An 18,145-nucleotide genomic window follows, 5' to 3' on the forward strand; every position below is an offset into this window, starting at 1 on the left:
GGAAGTGGTAAGGGAAGTGCACACAATCTACATATTTCAGGACTGCACTTTTGTGTCAAAGCCTAACTCATTTAATCAACGCATAAGCAAAGACTGGCTTCTAATGCTACTAAAACTTGACAACATGACAGGTTTTAAAAGAGGTATCTGCCAGAAAATACATGATGTTACCAAATGCTTCTCTCACAGTGGTTCACAAATGCACACACACTCACAGTGTGATTCTAGACAAGCACCACTATCCCTAGGAGTTTACCCAAACCTCATTCACTACAGTGAAAGTGGTAAGGGAACTGCACACAATCTACATATTTCAGGACTGCACTTTTGTGTCAAAGCCTGACTCATTTAATCAAAGCATAAGCAAAAACTGCCTTCTAATGCTACTAAAACTTGACAACAAGACAGGTTTTAAAACAGTTATCTGTCAGCAAATACACAATGTTACCAAATGCTTCTCTCACAGTGGTTCCCAAATGCACACAGACTCACAGTGTGATTCTAGACAAGCAACACTATCCCTAGCAGCTTACCAAAACTAATTCACTACTGTGCAAGGGGTAAGGAGACTACACACAATCTACATATTAAAGTACAGCACATTAGTGTCAAAGCATGACTCATTTTATCAATGCATAAGCAAACACTGGCTTCTAATGCTACTAAAACTTGACAACATGACAGGTTTTAAAAGAGTTATCTGTCAGAAAATACATGATGTTAGCAAATGCTTCTCTCACAATGGTTCCCAAAAGCACACACACTCACAGTATCATTCTAGACAAGCACCACTATCCCTAGGAGTTTACCAAACCTCATTCACTACAGTGGAAGAGGTAAGGGGAATGCACACAAACTACATATTTCAGGACTGCACTTTTGTGTCAAAGCCTAACTCATTTAATCAACGCATAAGCAAAGACTGCCTTCTAATGCTACTAAAACTTGACAACAAGACAGGTTTTAAAACAGTTATCTGTCAGCAAATACACAATGTTACCAAATGCTTCTCTCACAGTGGTTCCCCAATGCACACAGACTCACTGTGTGATTCTAGACAAGCAACACTATCCCTAGCAGCTTACCAAAACTAATTCACTACTGTGCAAGGGGTAAGGAGACTACACACAATCTACATATTAAAGTACAGCACATTAGTGTCAAAGCATGACTCATTTTATCAATGCATAAGCAAACACTGGCTTCTAATGCTACTAAAACTTGACAACATGACAGGTTTTAAAAGAGTTATCTGTCAGAAAATACATGATGTTAGCAAATGCTTCTCTCACAATGGTTCCCAAAAGCACACACACTCACAGTATCATTCTAGACAAGCACCACTATCCCTAGGAGTTTACCAAACCTCATTCACTACAGTGGAAGAGGTAAGGGGAATGCACACAAACTACATATTTCAGGACTGCACTTTTGTGTCAAAGCCTAACTCATTTAATCAACGCATAAGCAAAGACTGCCTTCTAATGCTACTAAAACTTGACAACAAGACAGGTTTTAAAACAGTTATCTGTCAGCAAATACACAATGTTACCAAATGCTTCTCTCACAGTGGTTCCCCAATGCACACAGACTCACTGTGTGATTCTAGACAAACAACACTATACCAAAACAAATTTCTTCATCTAGGAGTACTACATTTTAGTGTAGAAACATAACTCATTTCACAAATTCACAAACAATGACTGGTTTCTAAGTCTACCAAAATATAAAAACAGCACAGTTATTTGTCTGCAAACACATGAAAAACACAAATGCTTATCACAGAATGGTTTCTACATGCACACACACTGTCAATAAGATTGTAGAGAAAAAAGTACTCCCACACTTTAGCAGGAGAAATACATTTGTCTGATTAAAATCAAAATAGTCTACATACATCCTCTCACAATTAAATAACTCACCTTTCAAGTTGTTTTGTAGATTAAGAAGTATATCAGTACCCACCAGATATCAGTAACACACCAGATTTTCTTATACAGAATCTCTGGACTGTGCACCTGTCAGCAGAACCAAAGAATGGCAAAGTTTCCCTCTCATTTTCCCCAAATATACATGTAAACATCAAATCACATTCCTTCCCACATAAATTCAAAACCAAACACATATTTCTATTGGTTAAACATTTCAACCCTTTCCAAATGACATAAATTTGAACCCTTCCCCAATCTGCCTTCTGCCTGTTACCATAGAAACAGGTCATGGAACACTGTACTGTGCACACAGGTCACAAGTTCAGCACACAATGTTGCTAATCAAGACAGCAAATGTGCTTGACTTTTCAACATATCAGCTTATCATATATAATGTTCCTTACAATCAGTTTTTGTTAACCAATAAAAATCATACGTTTAAAAAACAGAAATATGCACCCTACCTTTCAGTGTAGAAGGTTGTCAAACAACCAATGATTTCTTATCTTTTTCCAAAACTGCATCTTAGCCACCATTTTAGAAAGATCTTACTTTCCAAAGTGCCATTTCATTTACAGAGACCATCTGAGTGCATCCAGACCTCCTTTCAAGATGCTTAGAGTGTGGATTGTGGGACACAGCTATATTTTCCTGGAGCCAAAGGTATGCAGAAAACAAAGGCATTCACAAAGACCTAGGTTTGCCAAATGTAGACATTAAAGGGATTGGACAGAGAGGGTTAAAGTGGCACCAATTGATGCCATTGGTGAAATCCTTCATGCATATCCAACACCCTGACCTCATAATAGTGCACTGTGGTGGCAATGACCTAGGCACTTTGCCTAGGGTTGGTCTGGAAATGCTTATGAAGGACACCTTTGCAGAACTGATTTCACTTTTTTCCAAAACTGCCTTTGTGTATTCTAACATATGCCAAAGGCAGTAATGGAACTGGTCCGATCATTTTTGTCCACAAATTGAGAAAGCTAGGAAACATGTGAATAAATCTTTTTCTGCTTTTCTCCGAGACTATAGAATGTGCTCCATTTTCAATAACAATCTGCGCTTTCATATGCAAGAGATGTATAGGAGAGATGGAGTACACTTTACTGATGAAAGAAACAGAGTCTTCCTCAACAACTTTAGAGTCTGTATAGGTACTTACTTATAAGTACCAAAAACTCTCAATGAACACAACGGCTCTTTTTAGAGCCACTCAAGAACAAAACACTTAAGCTTGATCTTTATCTCCCAAAAATGTCAATTTTTTTTCCTAAGATCCGCGCACCCAACGCAAGAGAATCCGTGCACCCAAAGCAATAGGATGCGTGCACCGTGCGCCATTCGCTGTTTTTTTTTTTTAAAGAAAGTGGGCCCCTGGGGGTCCTTCTGGGAGCCCCTAAGCACCTCTAGAGGGTCAGAGTATTTCCACTCGGCCCCCTTTATATGTTTTACACACTTATTCCCCTTGCTTCTTCAGCCTCGCTTCTACCGAGGCAGAAAATGGCCGCCAACAGTTCCTGGTTTCGAATGTAGACAGACACTCGACAGCCAATTAGCATTCAGCGCTTGATCGGGAGGGTGCGCGCTCGGTTCGGGGAGGGTGCGCTTACGGTGCGGGTAGGGTCCACGGATCCTCCCCGGCCATAGATATCACTAACTTTTTTACCCTAATTTTCTCAGGAACTACTGAACAGATTCACACCATTTATGGAAAAAGGCACGAGTCTGAACTGAGGACTACCTCTTTGCCAAATTTGGTGTCATTCCGTTCAGCGGTTCGGGCTGTAGCTGCGACAACAGATCCTATGGGAAATTGCATGGGGAAAACGTGTTTTGGGATCCCCCTTTTTTCTCGGCCCCCGCTTGACGGATCACCGCAAAACTTTCAGGGTAGGGGCGGAGCGGAGCTAGCCAAACGTTTGGGAAATTTCCCTAGGATTCATCAACCGGCGCCAGACTTATTGGGAATAGAATGTTGCGGATTTCCTATGGAAAATAGGTCCTAACTATAACTATCTACAGGCGACCGCCAGTAGATAATATATATATATATATATATATATATATATATATATATATATATATATATATATATATATATATATATATATATATATATATATATATATATATATATATATTACTGGCGGTCACCAGTAGGTAGTTAAAGTGAGGACCAAGTTTCCATAGGAAGAGCATTTTTTGTTTTGCTGATAACTTTGGCGTCATTTGATGAATCTTCATGAATTTTCCAATCGACTGGCGAATGGATCTATGCCTTGCCAACATCCCAGCAAACGCTCCCGATATGTGATTTGTCAAAGAGGGGCCGAGAAAAAAGGGGGATCCCAAAACATGTTTTCTCCATGTTAATTTCCATAGGAAACTTTAGACAAGGCTACAGGCCGAACGGGTGAACGGAATTACCCCAAATTTGGCAGGGAGAAGGGTCTTGGTCTAGAAAGCGCGCTTTTGTTTATTTGGTGTAAATCCGTTCAACAGTTTTGGAGAAATATCAAAATTTACAGATATTGATATTTGGGAATTCTGCCTTCTGATTGGCTGAGGCGTTTAGAGCACGAGCTTGCTGCTTATTGGCTGCGAGCGGTGCGAGCGGTTGCAACTAGGAAGTGTTGGCAGCCATTGTGGGATTGCGTTGAAGTGAGTAAGGGGAAAAAAGGGTGAAAAGAGTAGGAAAGAGGAGGGTAGGAGTGCTGTGAAGTCTGTGGGGTGGTTATGGTATGCTATACAGGGAGTGTGAAGTGATGTATTCACCCCTACTGGTGTGAAAGTGCTGTTTTGCCCAGAGTGAGATGGTGCTGAGGTGAGGTGCCGGTACACTCGAGGATGAAACCGTGAGCTGATTGCTGTAAACTGATGTGCTCTGGGCGCTGTAGCATACTGGCCGCTGTAGCATAGCCGTGCAAGTGGTGTTAGTATGGGTTTAGAGTATAGCGCTGCGAGCTCTGTGGGGTGGTTAGGGTGTGCTATACAGGGAGTGTGAAGTGAAGTATTCACCCCTAGCAGTGTGAAAGTGCTGTTTGCCTAGAGTGAGATGGTGCTGAGATGAGGTGCCAGTACACTCAGGGATGAAACCGTGAGCTGATTGCTGTAAACTGATGTGCTCTGGGCGCTGTAGCATACTGGCCGCTGTAGCATAGCTGTGAACGTGGTGTTAGTATGGGTTTAGACTATAGCGCTGTGAGCTCTGTGGGGTGGTTAGGGTGTGCTATACAGGGAGTGTGAAGCAAAGTATTCACCCCTAGCGGTGTGAAAGTGCTGTTTTGCCCAGAGTGAGATGGTGCTGAGGTGAGGTGCCAGTACAGTCAGGGATGAAACCGTGAGCTGATTGCTGTAAACTGATGTGCTCTTGGCGCTGTAGCATACTGGCCGCTGTAGCATAGCTGTGCAAGTGGTGTTAGTATGGGTTGAGACTATAGCGGGAGTGGGAAGCAAACTACTCACCCCTACCGGTCTGAAGACTCGAATGGAGTGTTTTAGCAAGCAGGAATAAAGAAATAATCGTGAAGAATATAATGCAGAATATTGCAATGCCACAGAAGACAAATGGTGAAATCAGGTGTGTTTAAGAAAGTGGCTGAGTGGGATAAAGCGATGGAGTCTGTAAGTTATATAAAAAGTGTCTTTATGTAAATGCCATAAATGGAACCACTGGTGCAAGAGCTAAGGTATCCAGCTGAGGCAAACTCCAACTGCTTCTACTGTATTCAAACCTAAGCTCCTGCATCAGTCAATTCCACATTACATGATACAGTTCCATGTGACATAAACAAAACCTATTAGACATGAATGACTGTAAATTGTAGAATGAAAAGAAAGGTAGGATACAATTACCACACTGTGCCAACCAGTTCCTAAACAATGTTTTTTTATCTTGATCGCCAGCTCGTGAGCTCAGGCTGAGGATAAGCTAATTCGTGTGAAAGGGTTTTGTGGACAACAGGCAGGCAGAGAGACGTGTGTACAAAGAATAAATATGGTTTCAAAATGGATGTCGGCTTTAGGGTAATTTAGCAAGTAAATAGCGTATTTGCATGGGCCATACATCATCCATTCCTGGTTAGTGTGGAGACGTAAGGGCCAATAATGAAAACAGAGTTCAAATGCCTAAGCATACTTAGAAAGTTATTATATGAAAATAGTTCAATTGAAGTTTATTAAAAACTGGAATAGGAAAAAGTCAAAAAATTTGGAAAAAATCAATCCAAGAATAAAGTGAATTTCTTACAAGTCTTGGAGATTGCAGTCCGGAAGTTCTTCAGCGGCTTGAGATGAGTAATGTTCCAAGAGGCGATTTTTGTCATCGTGTGAGAAAAGCGAAGCGATCCAATTCATATCCTCGAAGGGACAGTAATGTTCCTCGAATGTTGGAGCGGTAATTTGAATTGGCAGGCAATCTGCGATGTTGTCAAAGGTCGCACGTTGCAGGAGATCTTTCGTGGCTGCGCAGAAATCCTATTCCGCCAGGATACTTTTTTGCGTTGCATCCGCCATTGCTCCACTGCCCGAACAATCAAGTTCATGGTTTTCAAGATACTCCATTACCTGCTGGATATCGGGAGCGTTTGCTGGGATGTTGGCAAGGCATAGATCCATTCGCCAGTCGATTGGGCAAGTTTTGCAATAAAAAGATGGTTGCACGCAGATTGTATATGTGTTAATAAATGTCATGTTGTAGCTGGCTCCGATAATAGATAGAGGCAGGCAGCCGAAAAGTTGTTCCATTCTTTCACGGTATTGATGTAGCTTCGCGTAGAGGCATATTCTGTCGGACATTCCTGTTACCACAGGGAGCGCAGCCATTTTTAACAAGCTAAAATAGTAGTAGGATGGCCGCAAACAGAGCGAGAATTATAGGCACTGTTGCTGTTATTCCAGAGATGATTGAATGAATGAAGTCTGGCATTAGACTAAAAACGGTTTGAAAGACTGTGAGAAGGCCGGAGGAGACAGTGTTAAAAAAGTGTGCCAGACCTTAAATGTCAGATGTGTTGAAAATTGTGTAACAATTCACAAAGTGTAATGGGAGGTTCATATTTAAAAGGAAGTGTATTTTACTTGAAGTTCGTGCTGTCTGGAGAAGTGAGTGTTTTCAAAGTAGATATTGAAGGACAAGTTGAACTTTGTGAGTTACTTTGTGTGGGTGGGAATAGAGATTATATAGTTTCTGAACCAACATCGAACAGAACAGAGAAATCTTGACGATTGGACCACTTTGCGGAATTGAGACAAGCTACTAGTGAAGTCTCCTAACAGACCAGCAGTGTCCGGCTGCTCATCGTTATTCATCACCTCTTGAAACAACTGGGCAGTTCACACCGAGTTTGTTTATACAGACTTTTTTCAGGTTGGCCCCAGACGAAGGGACTTCCTCGTCCCGAAATGCATTGGGCTCATATGAACAAGTGTTTATTTTGTGTTTATGTACTTAAACATGTACAGTCATACAATTGAGATTGTAAACGTGTAAATATTCACATATATCAATTGTAAAATTTACACAACACATTGTTGAATTATGATGTTTTATCATGAAATAATGATGGACATATAAATAAGAAGCATTGTCAAAATAATGGTTTAATGTGTTAAATGTTTTGAAAGTTTGTCTCACATGAGACTTGGGTATTTGTACCTAGTGAACAGTGCGCGGCACTAACAGGTTGATCAACTTGTAACAGTCTTTGATTCGTTCACACTTGGTTTGACAGCAAGTGAAGTGCTGCAGCACCTTTCTTTATTACAGTTCAAATTTGATAAAAAGGAGTGCTCCTCCAACCCCCCAAATGTGGGAATAGAGATTGCTAGAGGAAGTTATCCGGTTTGAAATAGTAAGGACATACGGTATGTCAGCTCACATTGCGTAGCAGTCCATGTTATTAAGAAGCAGATAACTGCCATTAGAAAGCTGTGTGAATGTTGGTCTGATTGTGGGAGTTGGTGTGCTTTTAAGAAAGCACGCAAGATTGGGGGCTGTAAGCTTAGAAGCGTCATGCAGTTGGACATTCTTGCATAGTAATGAATGACTGCCATTGTGGTCCCACTTTTCACCTGTGAGAAAAACTTCGGTATCCTCTTTAAGACAGCGATATGTAAATGGGCGAACCCACTGCTCGTAAATAAATGTGCTACCTTATATAATCACATACAACATAACAAACAACATGTACACCTAGCAGACACAACAACACTACGTACTGTGGGAACCGTGGCTAGCCATGTACACAAACCAAACATAGCACCTCTGCCACACAATGTAGAATGCGGGGAGAGATGGGAGCAAAGTATGTGCGGAGGTGGCAAGTGATTCTCGATTATAAAAGTATACAATGCAAAGTGTTGAGGGGATGTGCCGGACAGACTTGAGTATGCAGAGCACAGACATGTACATGTCGACATACACTGATGGTCTATTGAGTGAAGTGGACAGTGGACGCAACCATGATAGTACAGTCAGTAGGGAAGATTACGAAAACATAGCGCGTACGTGCCTCCCCCCCCCAAATCTTTAGCGTAGTGGGCTGGCTCGGCGTACGCAAGGCTAGCGTAGGGGTATGAATTAAAGGCACGTTTCTATGGGTGTGGTTCTCTTCCGGAATGGCAAACATGTCTGTCACGTCTGCACAGCTTACACAGCCACGAGGCTGACGCTGTGAGCGAAGGTGGCTGCGGGAATAATGCTCTCAGCCTGCTGCTACCCAGAAACCGTCATGGCCACTGTGACGCACATATGCCCCACAGTTCACCTTTCGACACCGTCGTATGTGAAAGAGGGCCCACCACGTGCCGGCGGAAGCTCCTGGGCCGAGGTCTGTGAGCTGGGAAGGCTCCTGAGATCAACGTTGGCTACCGCGACACAGGCAGACAGCGCCCAGCCTGAGGCCCAGAACCATGGAGTGCTCTGTATACCACTAACACAGTAGTCCAACAGGTACCAACCGTGGAACGGTGTCTTGATCCCACAATGGACAATGTTAGAACTGCATCTGAGAGTGCAGATGAAGGTACTCCTTTCGACCAGCTGTAACTAATCCTAGGCCCCAACAGTGGAACGGTGTCTTGATCCTACAATGGACGATGTTAGAACTACATCTGAGAGTGGAGATGAAGGTACTCCCTTCGACCAAGTGCAAGCAACTCTAGGTCCCAACAGTGGAACGGTGTCTTGATCCCAGAATGGACGATGTCCGATATTACCTGCTGATTGGTTTTCACAGAACTCCCTCCGTTGAGGTGCATCAGACACTGGGGCAGATTTATGTTGGTCTTGCGCCGCCGTTGCGTCACTTTTGTGACGCAGCGGCGGTTTTTTTATTACGCAAAATTTATAAGGTGACGCATCTATGGGATTCAATTGCGTCAGAATCGCCTGCGTCGCGTAACTTTTAATATATGCAAGGTAGGCTTTCCCAACCAAAAAGCGGCGCATTACTAATGCAGGCATATTTATGTCATTTCCCCGCGTCGACGCATCTACGCAATGCGTCACGCAAATAAGATAATGCGTCAGAAAACCTGCGCCTCATAAACCCACGCGCAAGAAATGACGCAAGTTCACCAGAACTTGATTTAAAGTGCTGCAGAGCATATTGGAAGCATAGCAAGCAACATGGACCTGCTAATCCTCCAGCTGGGAGTTGCACAAAGAAGACAACAACCACCACCACAACCAATCCCACTACCTCACCCTCCACCATTACCACAAAGGCAGCGCAGGAGAAAGGAGCGCATCTTCCGTCCAAGGACCACCCTCATTGGACTCCGGGACGAACAAGTCATAAAACTGTATCGGATCAGGAAAGCGTCCATACTGAATCTGTTGCGGCAGATCACACCACATCTCCAGGCTCCAACTGAAAGGGGTAACAATATCCCACCCCTGACAAAGCTACTGGCGGTATTACATATGTTGGCCTCTGGATCGTTCAAAATAACAGCTGCACAAGTGGCAGGGGTGTCACAGTCATCTTTCTCCGGCTTCCTCCCTTCGGTCTTGGATGCCATTCTTCATCTCACACCACAGTAAATACATTTTCCCAACACACACTAGCTGCAGATGGACATCAAACACGGATTCTATGCCATTGCTGGATTCCCCCATGTGCTTGGAGCAATGGACTGCACGCATGTACAGCTCGTACCACCTGCAGCTACGGAACACCTTTACCGCAACCGAAAGCACACACACTCCATCAATGTCCAGGCCATTGTGGACCATCGGGGACAATTTGTCAATGTCCTTGCTAAATACCCTGGCAGTGTGCATGACTCCTATATCTTCAGAAACAGCATCATCAATGAACGTTTTGAAAATGGCCAATATGGCAACGGGCTTCTTGTAGGTAAGCACTAAATAATGTATATACAAGTATATTATGCAACAGCAGCTTCTACTTTGCCACATTACAGCCACATTACATGCCCTTAGGTCCAAATGATGCAATACATCAATGTGGAAATGCATTGCCACATATACACTATAACCACACAACATACTGGACAAACCTGCAGACACAAATAGCAGCATAACTTAAAGGCCCAAGGGACACCAGATAGGAATGCATGGAAATATTACACATCAAACTTTGTTGATCACCAAGTCAAACTGACGACATATGCACACATGGCATGTAACTCAAATTAACTATTGAAAGATGCAGTACGAAATGCATGTAAATAGCAAAATAATACTATTAGAATGGGCAACAATGTTTATACAAGTGCACATAGCAATTACACACCGTAAGCATGTATTGGTGCACCATCTGATAAACTGACCTGTTCAGGGGCCAGATTGCTCATGTAGGTCAGCAAAGGGAAGGAGCACGCCATCCTCATACCAATCCACAATATCAGTCATACCCTTTGTCTGCCAAACAGACAGTCGCCCCTGGTCCCACAGTGAACTGATACCTCACACATGGATAATGCGATGTCACGTGCATATGGGACATCAAGGTTTGCCCCTGTCAAGCTCCCCATCCAACCACGCCATGCTGTTTTGAGTTCCCCTGGGAGGCTGCCTGTTGGAATATGGAGGTACAGTACAATTTGAGAGAGTATTTGAAGGGCAGGGCCCTCTGCCCCTGTTCCACAGTGTCCGGCAAACAATCACCCATGTTCTGCATGAACCCTGTAAATTGGTCTACTAGATGATATGAGTTGCAAAAAGCAACTGCCCATCCCCCCACTTAGCGTGCACACATCAAAGCAGTCAAGGCCACACACTGTCTACCCACCCCACACAGGAACACCATAAACATGGACTTGAGTGGTTTCAAAGTTTGCGCAGGTAGCCATAGTAGACATAGGACCCATGCCATGTATACTGATGTCAGCCTAAAGTAACACGTATCTATTATCTTCCAATTACAGCTGATCAAGGATATGGAGTCCAGATGTGGGTGATGACACCATTTGGCAATCCAACCACTGAAGAACAGAAGGCATACAACCATGCCCATTGCCGGACAAGGAACATCAGAGAACGGAGCTTTGGAATTCTGAAGTCAAGGTTCCGTTGCCTCGATGTATCAGGCGGAAGGCAACTTTATTCCCCGGAAACTGTCTGCAAAATCATTCTGACATGTGCACTACTACACAACATCTGTGTCAAAACAAATGTGCCCTGGGAGGAGGAGGAACAGCAGCCTGGACAGGTGGACGATGTTCATCATGTGCAACCCGAAGTCCAAGACATCCAACACACGGCAGCAGGGATCCGACGACGCACACACATAGTGACACAATTCTTCACATGATGTTGAAAAATTAAGTCAGTTACAATGTACAATAAATTACATTTCACAATTTCAAGTCGCATCGTCAACTTTGTGTCCATTAACTTTCAAGTTCAAATGATAGATATATACATGTGCAGATGTACATGAAACTGCTGCTGCATGCCAGTCCAAGGACGTTGGTTGTGACAAGCTGTGGCACTGGCGTAGCACAGGAATGCAACATCCTCTCCAAAACATGTATCGTAGTTGTGTGCAACCTTATTTTGCATGAATAGATGACATGCAGTGAATCATGCACACTTGCACCATGAGTTAACTATGTGTGTGTGGTGGGCCTGACAAGCATAGCTGCTGAAAGTGGCCCCAAATATCACGCATGTAAAGAAAAAGCGCAAAAGCTCCTTGGGATGCTGATGTCTCACGTATGGACATGTGAAAAGTGATGCAGCAGTTCCGTCGTGGATTAGAAAATAACCTACATGTCTGCACAGAGTCACAGGTTAAGCAATGACATGCAGGCACTGCCAACAATGTGTGATGTAATGTTAGTCACCTGCTGTGCAAGTGCAACTTGGAAGTACCACTCACAGACCAATCATAATTCACTCAGAATATAGACACATACTACTTTACAGATGGAAATGTTGGTGAGAAGAAGCCACACAAGTCAACATTCAATAAGGCAACATGTTGACACAGGATACACACATGTACCATATGTTACACATCCCTTGAACAACAACTCGGGGTAGAAGGACAAGCCCCCTGTGCCACCAGAACATCACTTTGTCTGACGGACTGGTGGTGCATGGGGACCATCCATATGTGTGACTTTACATCTCCTTCTAAATACATTCCCTTTACACACAGCACTTAGCGGAGAAGTTGAGTGCCATGTACGTTGCTGTGGTAGTTCACACACAACACACATGGAACAAGATACATATCCAGATTGACCAAATGATTGAAAGCCTGGAGATGCATCTGAATACTAAACCACCCTAGAGGTGGCGTAATGATTTGCAAAAAGGAGACATTCCGGGCCAGATTAGGGACTTCTCGCGCATCTCTGTCAATCAACAGGGATGCACCAGAAGAGTATCGATGCATCTGCCCACCCGTGCGCCAACACAGATGCGCCACATTTACAATGTGGTGCACTGTTGCGCACGGATGTGCAGATGCGTGTCGTATTCCCCTGTGGCAATGCGGTGCATTGCTGGAGTTGCGTTGCAAGTGAAACGTAGGTCGAGCAAGTCTGGTGTTGCCCCTATCCCGAACATGCTGCATCAATCCTTATGCATGCTTCAAGAAGGCGCAGGCTTTTGACGCTGCATGGACGTCAAAGTGACTGAGTGGAATCTTGTACATGTCACTCAGCCACTTTTCTGAGGCGTTCCTGCACTGGAAGGCGATCCCCCCCAACCCCCTGCCAGGAACATCCACATGTTGCGCTGGGCTTAACAACGTGACACATCTCACTAGATGTGTCACGTTGTAAATAGCCAAAAGCATGGCACTGTCTTTGCCCCGCCACTGCATCACAAAAGTGATGCAACGGTGCCGCAAATATGGCGTAATGGGATTGTAAATTTGCCTCTTCGTATTTACGCCTTGCCTTCTCCCGCTCCATATCTGTGCTGCAGTCTACAGCACTCATTTCAAGGGGATAATGCCTGTATTGATTGTTCATGGTCAGGAAGGTGACCCTTCATGCACACAGATAATATCTGGTGACGTATGCATCCATGCACCAGGGTCCAAGGGTCCTGGGCCACTGCATGCCTGAAGTTGTTGCACCAGTGCAGGGTGAAGCATGGAGATGCAACATATTTCTGTGAATACGTGGCATACCTGCGCATTCAGGAGTGCAAAATGCAAACGGTGCTACGATGCTACACTTCCTGGTAGTCCTGCCCTCACACATACACATCTATACAGTGACAAATCTGGATTGAGTCACTCACACTATAGAAGAGTGTTGCATCTCAATGTAAAGTGTCGCAATTAGCCAAGCGTGGATATTTTTACATTCTGCAGCAATAACCCCCATGAAAAGTGTCGCATCTACCCGTAAAGTCTCGCATTTTCTAAAGCGTAAAGCATCTACTAATCTCTACTCATTCATCCCCCCTGAAACGTGTCGCATCTACACGAAAAGTCTCGGAAACTCATAAAAACGGGTAGCATCTCAACAATGCGCGACGCACTGTGAATTACGTCACGCTTCGTAATGATTAATTCATGATGCAACACGCTAAACAAAGAAGCGTCACGCATGCATACCTGAGCCAAACAGCAAGACGTGGAAGTCTACGCATCGACAGAAGCGTGACGCAAAGCGTCAAAACGTGACGCATCTAAGCAGGAAATGATGCAATGATTCCAGAACCTCCCAAACCAGGAAGTGCACAGTTACTTTCACTTCCCCTCATTAGCTCTAGGTGTGTGCTTGGTGGAGGAGTTGGTTGGAGTCTGTGCTGTGCTGAATTGTCTTTCCAAGTGTTTTTTGTCTGTCCCCTGTGTATTTTGAAGTGTGTTTGTCTGTCTTTAGTGATTTGTCAGTCTTTTGTGTGTCTGTAAGATTTGTATTGTGGGGTGTTTGTCGATTGGGGTAGTTAGTGTTAAGGTTCATATATACGGGTGGGGTAATTTTTTGTACATATCAGTTAAATATTTAATAAGTTTACTTTGTTATATTTTGTAAGTTTCCTTCATATTACCACAATACACATCATGTCGGGAAGGTTAAGGAATTTGACCAATCGGGAGTTTGGGGAAATGATTTGGCTCATCTTCCACCACCTGCCCCGGATGATCAGCATGGGGGGCAGGGTTAGTCAGGGCTATGACACAGCAGAGCGCAAGCGGCGTTGGACTACGGTGCAGCAACATCTGGGGCGTCTATTTGACATCCACCGGACACCCCACCAGATCAAGCACCGCTGGCAGGACGTGATCACCAGGGAGGCTGACCTGCTTGATCATCTTGGCCTGGAGGTTGGTGGTCCAGTTGGTAAGTAAATGTTTCTTGTTACTCATATTGTTCTCTTCAGAGGTGCAAATCTATGCCATATCTGCCTCTGCACAAATCTTATGACCAATCAATTGGCGTTGCAATGGTCTGTTTGGATTTACATATGAGCACATGCAATAAAAAGAAATGTTGTGTGGTCACAGACACATATGTTGGAAACAATATATATGATGTTGACATATAAATTGTCTCTATTCACACACACACATGCACCAGTGCCAAAAATAGAAATATTATTGTGATGCTTTAAACAAGGGGGAGGATTATTAGGATGCAAAGTCTGCGCGGTGCTGCAACACATTTGACTATGCAAAGCAGAATTCCCTCCAAGTTGCACACCTCAAACATCTCTTACACATCATGTGTAATCTCGGTGCCAAGCCCTGTGCTGGCACACAAACTGCCACCATGTGCAGGTGCAGGCAAACTTGCAAAAAGGTACATGGCTGCCTGCGTCATGGGGCAGTAGTGTCTGTTCAGGAAGGGACACCTTCATGCACCCTAAGGTTACAATTGTTATGATTATCTCCTCCAATGTGTGTAGTCAAATGCAGCATGTATTGAGCGATGGTAAATGAAATGAATAAATATTCATTTTTTTGTGACACAGTAGGCCAGCCTTAGGGTGGAGTGCCATCCTGATGCTTTCACAGTTAATTGCCACTCTGTAAGTCTGGCTATGCATCAGTGGCTATGGGTGTTGTGTGTGAACATCCACAGCTAACAACATGCAACATAGCTAGCTTTAAAAAAAATGAGTGGAAATGTTGCATGATCACAAGGGCATGGTAAGACACGCTTGCTGGATTTGCAGTTCATTGTCAATGTTGAGCATGAACCAGCACCACCAGGATGTAGAATATAGTGAAGTACTGTTGGAACAAGGAATCTTGAAAATGTCCATGTTGTATTCCATTGCTTGGAATTTTAAACAGTGTGGTGCAGACAAAGGTCTGGGGTTTCATCATTCCTGCACAATCTTGTATTTCAGTCCATACCCTGTGCATATTTCAAGATATACATGACTCTGGTTGTGTATGTAAGCATGAGGTATCAATAGATGAATCAAGCAGGCATCATCATCATGATTAGCCTACTCACAAGTGAGGGTCGCAATCCAGCTGCAGTTGCAGAGTCTGTTACATACATTTCAAAAGGAGAGGTGCACGGTGTGGTCTGCGCAGGATGTTTGTTGTCAGCTCATTGAATGTGGGTCATAAGCAGGCGCTAGTCCACTTAAGGTTCCTAAGCTCACTATTACACACCCGGCTTAATTGTAAACGCTGAATGCTGGAGTGACGTTTGTCGCAGATTGTTAGGAGAGGTTGGTGACAGGGGTACAATTGTGATCATCAAAGGATGAGTCTCATGGTAGATGCATTGTCTGTGGTGCTTAATGTTGTCAAAGATGAGATGGAAGGGTAGCAGGTTTTGCATGAAGATATATGTTTTCATTGACCTGTGTCTGAAAATGTCAATGATCCTGGAGGCACATGACATCTGTGTGGAAGTATGAGCAGAGCTTGTTGATGTGGTCTGTTTGTGAACCGTGTTGACTTCCTGTGCTGCTGTGTGTCTGTGTTGGAGACTGTTGCAAAATCATCTAGACATTACGATAACCATCTGTGTGGTCCATTGAGAACCAAGCTTGTGAAGTGCAAGGTGTTGTTGGCATTTTGGTTTGTGGCTCATTATAGTTTTAACATGTCAATATTCTGTAATTTCCTGTGTGGGGTGCTAATTGTTTCATATGGATGCAGCTGTTTAGTTGACATGGAGGTGTACGTCAGACAGGTCAGTCCATGGGGGTATGTGGTCTTGGTATGGTGGATGTGTTGATGTTGGCACCATCCTTGTGGCTGTGCCTTGTGGCAAGTTGCTACTGTGTGATGTCTACAAGCTTGTCAATGCATTTTGCAAATCTGTTGGCACGGCTGTAGTCAAGATGTGAGTTGAGCTATGTTACAAGTCTGTGGTACATGTATGTGATTGCATGTTGGGCACTGATGTATGTGATGTAGGTTGTGTACACACCTCAGGGGCATGAAGGTATTTGGACGAGGTTCCCACAGGGGTGTTGTCCTTGTCCTGACCTGGATCTGTGCACTTAGTTGTTTGCTGTTGAGCGTGCAATGGCTTGTGCTTAACTTTGTGATTTTGATGTACCTATTGAGTGCAATGGCATGTACACATACCAGACAGTTCTTGCAGACTATTCATGAAATGGGATGATTAATTGGTGAGGCATCTGCTAATTTGTGATGGAAAGGTAGTGTTTACAATGATTCCTGTGACTAACGCTCCACCTGTTGCTAGTCTTTTTGCGGATGATACAGATCTCCATGGCTAGTCTTCAAAGGGTGGACACTTTGATGGTGATGCATGTCATGATCCAGAGTTGGTGTAGTTTTGTGTGTACGTAGTGTGCGTGTACTTGGTGGTGAACGCCAGGGTGCATTGTAGTCTGTATTACTGTCCATGGGTGTTGCTGGCTGTGTAATTTGTGTATCGTGTAGATTTGCCACTGGTACAGTCCATACAAAGTGATCCAAGTTTGAGCTGATGGATTGTGTATATGCATGTCCAATGATTGAGTTTGGCTTGTTGCTGGGTAAAGATGGTTTTGGCTGATGGGCTGATACTGTGCATCTGCAGTGTGTACATGCATCAAACTACATGCTCGCTTGAATGTATCATAGATGTACACCTTGAACGCTGTATTCGTCAGGGTGGATGCACTTCAGGTGACTCAGCATCCCGAACGGAGTGTGAAGCAGGCAGCCAAATGTAACCCTAGACATGTGTGAGCCACAATGCAACATTCACCTGCAAGCTCATATCAGTGTGCAATCAGAGAACAAGATAGAGCTTTACATGCTGTGGGAATGTTGAGAGTCGAAGAAGTGTTGTCAGTGTCTGAGGCTAATAAATGCTGACACATGTGCATGTGCATAAACAATTTTTGAAACAGCAATCCTTACAGCAGTCAGCAACAGTGTCTGCATAAGGGCATATGTGATGAATCTGTTGATGCACGTGCCAAATCACAGGGATGCCACACATGTGTGTTCCACACTCAGTGAACATAGATGTAGAAGCAACCAAGTGTTTACAGTGTCCAGGTGTGTTAGGAAAAATATGGATGCACTCAATGTAAAAGGAGTGACACGTCCTGTTAATTCCATGCATGTGTCACGCTAAATAATGTTTCTGTCAAAATTTGCATGTACATATGATATGATTCTATACCGATTTGTACTTCTGTTACTCTTCTTTTAGGTGGCCCACGGCCATATACACAGGGGGAGGTCGACAGTTTTGAAGACCCAAATGCCACCAGTGAGTATCTTTGTTCATATAATTTGATGTGTATCATGTGCGAGGATGGAAGCTAAACTCTGTATGTGGGC

Source organism: Triturus cristatus, chromosome 2_1, assembly GCF_964204655.1.
Source record: "Triturus cristatus chromosome 2_1, aTriCri1.1, whole genome shotgun sequence".
Taxonomy (NCBI): domain Eukaryota; kingdom Metazoa; phylum Chordata; class Amphibia; order Caudata; family Salamandridae; genus Triturus; species Triturus cristatus.